Raw genomic sequence first — 5,364 nt, 5'->3', positions numbered from 1 at the left:
AAGAGTATAAAAGGTTTGGTTAGTGGCAAGTTAAGTAATGTGTGGATCAGTATATTTTATGTTAATTAAAATACTTATATTAATATTTTGAAAAAACAAAGATGCTCGAGTGCTCGAGCAGTGGAAGTAGTGCTCGAGCAGTGGAAGTAGCACTCGAGCAGTGGAAGCAACGCTCAAGCGATGGAACCACTCAAGCGCTTATCCAATGCTCAAGCTCCAGAAGCACTTGAGTGGTGGGTTAGTGCACTCATCCTAATTCTGCCAAAATATGACAGAATATTTTTTGGAAATTCACAAATGTTGGTTTGGAAAATTCAGGATACCAATCTCCTAAGGCCTGCAAGCCTATATAAACCCTTCTTTAACCCTTTTAAGATGGGACACTTATAGAAATGTTTAGCCTAACTTGCCCTACCATTCTCAATCTCTCAAGAAATATTCAAATATTGAATTTTAGGTTGTTGGAAGACCTACATTCCTTCAGCAAGACTAAGGAGAATTCATTGGAGCAATTGGAGATGGCTACAAATGTGGATCCAGTTATAGGTTCTAGAGAGTAAGTCTAAGGAGTAAGCAAGTAAACAACCAAGTAATTTTGTGTGATTTGGTCTCAAATAGTGGATTTTGAATCAAAAGTCTTATACCCCAGGGTTTTTTATTTCTTATTTATTTGATGTTTGGTTGTTTTGTTTATCTCATTAGCTTAAAATAACTCAAGTCTTATATTATAATCTTTTTAAATTCACCCATTGATACAAGTGTTATCCTAATAGACAACGGTTTTTCATTCTATCTTTATTTGATTAGTGGATTAAGTATTATTTCACTCCATGGACGGGAGCACATATAATATTGATCACCAAACTACATTAAAATCTCATGTTTTTTTTATTTATACTCGTGTGTAACTGTGTTAATAAAAAGAAGCTAGGATGAGGAAAGACAAGAAAATAATCAAAACAAAAAAAGCTTAAGCCACAAAAGATATATTCATGTATAATGAAATATTAATAAATTAGCATAAGGTATATGATGCAATGGAAAGAGAACATAAAGAAGTAAGGCGAAAAGGGATGAATTGAAAACGGTATATTAATGTTTTGGAAGTTATATCTAATGACATTTAAGTAACTAATTATGAGTTTATGAACAAATGTAAAGGAAATAAAATTAGATAAGTATTCACGGCGGAGACGGGCGGAGCAGCTAAAACCAAATCTCGCCTTTTGTCCTTTAACCTCAAATCTGCCCACCCCGTTTGAAACCCACCAATGCCCGTCTGAATAGAGGTGAGCCGTGGCAAGTTTGTTGGAAAATGCACTCAATTGACATTCCTAGTCAATACTTGAAGGAGGCTAACCAACAATCTAAGTAGAACCCACAATTCACAAATCAACCAATAGGCTTTGTGCCACATGGAGATAGTATATATATAAAATCTAATCCAAGGATCAAAATCCATGGGCCCTGCCCAATATACAAAACCCCATACCCAACTTCATAGAAGTAAAAAATCCATGCCCAACTACATTTCTCTCATTCTCCCCTCCATCGTCAACCTTAGCCATGGCACCACCTGCAGCTGACATGCAGCAGCTAAAGAATACTCTTTAAACCCAGCAAAAACCTTTGTGACATATGGCTGCAGGTTGTTCTTTTCTTTGCCCTCTTTGGACAACCCACGTCCCAGTCAATCGTTGAAACGCTATCTGGTTTTTCCGGTACACTTCCATTCAAACTTGAAACTGGGTGAGTGGTGTAGGGACCCATCCCTGATGACACGTGGCACACGTCCCCTGACGACACGTGGCACGTGTTCCTACCCGGAATACCCACATCCGGATTCCCCCAAGAATACACGTGGCGCGCTTTCCTATCCGGACCACCTCCATCACTCATCCGGCGACCTTTCATGTCCCACACGGATACGTTCATCTCGGACCACCTCCATCACTCATCCGGCGACCTTTCATGTCCCACACGGATACGTTCATCCCGGACCACCGCCATTACGCATCCGGCGACCTTTCATGTTCCACCCGGATATGTTCATCCTGATCGCTGGCCAGACTAAGCGTGCCTCACTACGTCATTCTGATATCCTGTCACAAATCATATCCTGATACCTGCAGAGCGAAAAGACAGAAGTGACAGCTAGTCACTTCCCGTTATCTCTGACAGCCGTTCGTAGGATGAGGATGTCCCTGCCACCACCTAGTGGCAATCATGGTAAACCAAAAAGCCTTCCATCATTTATGAAGGAGAGAGAGTTTCTAAATGGTATATATATGAACCTTCGCACAAAGAAGAAGGTAAGCTCCTCAATACCTAGAAAAAGGCCAACTGTGCCATCTACTTTTATCTCTCTTTCCATGGCTGACAAAACCGTCGGAGGGTGTGTCCGGACACCCCGTCCGGACGCCTTTTGCAGGAGCAGCTGAATCAGGAATTCGTGTTCGTTGAGATCGTATGTTTATCCATTTGGCAACTACGAGGATTGCTGAGAATACGAGGCCTCAACATTGGCGCCGTCTGTGGGAACGTTTTTCGCTGATTCAGTAAATAGCAGAAATGGCTACGCCTTCCCAAAGCCATTCATCTGGAAGAAGAGAGGAAGATAATTCTGAATGGCGCCAAGCCATCGAAAGAAGGCAGTTAGCGAGCGAGCGCCAACTACAAACTCTCCTCCAGGAGACGACGAGGTTAAGAGAAGAAAATGCAATACTACGTATCCAGGCATCGTCGACAGGAGTTCCCCGTCGTCAGCACTCCCGGGACCAGGTGGCCAACTCAAGGGCTCACCAGGAGTCGATTTACCCTGGAACAGCGGAAGCAATCCCTGAAACACGCAGCGCTAGGCCGCATGAGCCACACACGCCTATGCCTCGAGCTCCCCGTGAAGAGAGCTCAGATTCCACCCACTTCTCGTCAAAAAGACGACGTGACAGAAGATCCCAATTGTCGGGCGCCATGCGCGCGAGACTGGGCCCCCAGCAAACTGGCAGGCCCAAGCCACCGACGACCATCGCAGGGGGAGTGCACCATGATCCTACGGTCACCCCCATGCCACAGAACGCTCTTTCGCACCGTGACCCCTTGGTCACCCCCATGATGCAGAACGCTCCACCGCACCAAGCGGTACGAACCATTGGGAAAAATCTCCTGAGCGAGCCACCCATGGGCTCCATTAGCAAAAGGTTGGATGACATGCTCTCCACGCCTTTCTGCTCTCATATCATTCATTACGAACCCCCAAGGGGATTTCTCGTACCAAAGTTTTCCACATACGATGGGTGCAGTGACCCCTTTGACCATATCATGCACTATCGACAGCTCATGACCCTCGACATAGGCAACGACCCACTGCTGTGCAAAGTATTCCCTGCCAGTCTGCAAGGACAGGCTCTTTCATGGTTCCATCGCCTACCTCCTAATTCGGTGGATAATTTCAGAGACCTTTCAGAAGCTTTCGTGGGACAATACTTATGCTCCGCCCGACATAAGCAAAACATCAGCACCTTGCAAAACATAAAAATGAAGGATAACGAATCCTTGAGGGAGTTCGTGAAACGATTTGGCCAGGCTGTCCTACAAGTGGAAGCTTGCAGCATGGACGCTGTCCTACAGATTTTCAAACGATGTATTTGCCCAGGCACTCCCTTTTTTGAGTCACTAGCAAAAAAGCCTCCTATGACAATGGACGACTTGTTTCGACGTGCAAACAAATACTCAATGCTTGAAGATGACGTACGGGCAGCCACCCAGCAAGTATTGGTGGCCGGACAGGCATCCAAGGGTACTACAGAGGGAAGCACTAAACCTCCGGACAGGCCAAGACCATCCGATCGAAGGCAAGAAGGACCAAGCCGCCCGGAAATGCCACCCCTCACACCACTCTCTATAACTTATGAGAAGCTTCTCCCTATGATCCAGAGCATGTCCGATTTCAGGTGGCCCAGACCCCTCGGATCGGATCCATCCAGGAGAGACCATAGCAAAAAATGCGCTTACCATAAGGAGCACGGCCATACAACGGAGACGTGCAGAAGCCTCCAATATTTGGTGGAAAGGCTTATAAAGGCGGGTCATTTAAGGCAATACCTCCGTACAGATGCTAGAGATGGAGATGCCTCCCGGGGCCGCGATTCTGGGGCCCCCATGGCTCCGGCCGCCCCAAAGCCGTCATAAATTACATTAATGGAGGCCCGTCGGATGAAGAGCTCAATTCCAAGCGAAAAAGGCAGAGGTTGTTGCGGGAAGCGATGGTGCGTGAGCGTATCAATTCCATCCGACCTGGGATAACCGAAGGAGGCCCGCACCCCATAGACGGAACGATCATTTTTCCTCCAGTAGACCCCACGCGGATATTACGTCCGCACCGTGATGCCCTCATTCTATCCTTGGGGATAGACAAATTCGACGTAAGACGCATCTTAATTGACCCAGGTAGCTCAGCTGATCTGGTGCAAGCGTCAGTCATAAGCCACATGGGACACAACTTAGTCGGTCTCGAAAACCCTGGAAGGATTTTGTCCGGATTCAACGGGGCATCAACTACCTCATTGGGAGACATTGTGCTACCAGTCCAAGCTGGCCCAGTCACTCTCAACGTTCAATTTTCGGTAGTCCAAGATCTATCACCCTTCAATGTTATCTTGGGACGTACATGGCTACACTGTATGAAGGCCATCCCCTCCACATATCATCAGATGGTGAGCTTTCTCACTGAAGATGGGCAAACCAACCTATACGGCAGCCAGCTAGCCGCTCGCCAATGCTACCAGATAGCAAGAGAAGCAGGGACCAGTCGGGAGAATGAACCCCTCCCCGAATCCACCCATGCGCTCGACCAATAGCAGTCACTGTATCCGGCGGACAGAGATCCCCCGGCAGCAGATCCCTTACAAACAGTACAAATTTCAGAAGAAGATTCTCATCTTACTCATATAAGTTCCCTTTTAACGCCCGAAGAAACCCAGAGCATCCAAGACATCCTCCGACAAAACCATGACGTTTTCGCATGGACACACTCTGATATGAAGGGAATTCACCCCTCGATAGTCTCGCATAAGCTTAACATTTTACCAATGGCAAAACCCATCCGGCAAAAGGTCAGACGTTTTCACCCGGACAGACAAAAAGTCATCCGGATGGAGATTGACAAACTACTGGAGGCCAGATTCATCAAAGAAGTGGAATATCCAGACTGGTTGGCAAATGTAGTAGTCGTACCCAAGAAAGAGGGCAAATGGCGGGTCTGCGTCGACTATACCAACCTCAATAAAGCATGCCCAAAAGACAGTTTCCCTTTGCCACGAATAGATCAGATTGTGGATTCTACCGCCGGGCAAGGGATGCTCTCCT

General features: G+C 46.6%; 1 pseudogene; it reads left to right on the top strand.

Annotated features, from left to right (window-relative positions):
• The first annotated feature begins 2,679 nt into the window (after positions 1–2,679).
• Positions 2,680–4,950, top strand: LOC117912253 (annotated as a pseudogene).
• Positions 4,951–5,364: the final 414 nt, after the last annotated feature.

Source organism: Vitis riparia, chromosome 1, assembly GCF_004353265.1.
Source record: "Vitis riparia cultivar Riparia Gloire de Montpellier isolate 1030 chromosome 1, EGFV_Vit.rip_1.0, whole genome shotgun sequence".
Classification (NCBI taxonomy): domain Eukaryota; kingdom Viridiplantae; phylum Streptophyta; class Magnoliopsida; order Vitales; family Vitaceae; genus Vitis; species Vitis riparia.
Note: the sequence above shows the minus strand (reverse complement) of the source record. Positions and strands in the feature narration are given on the sequence as shown.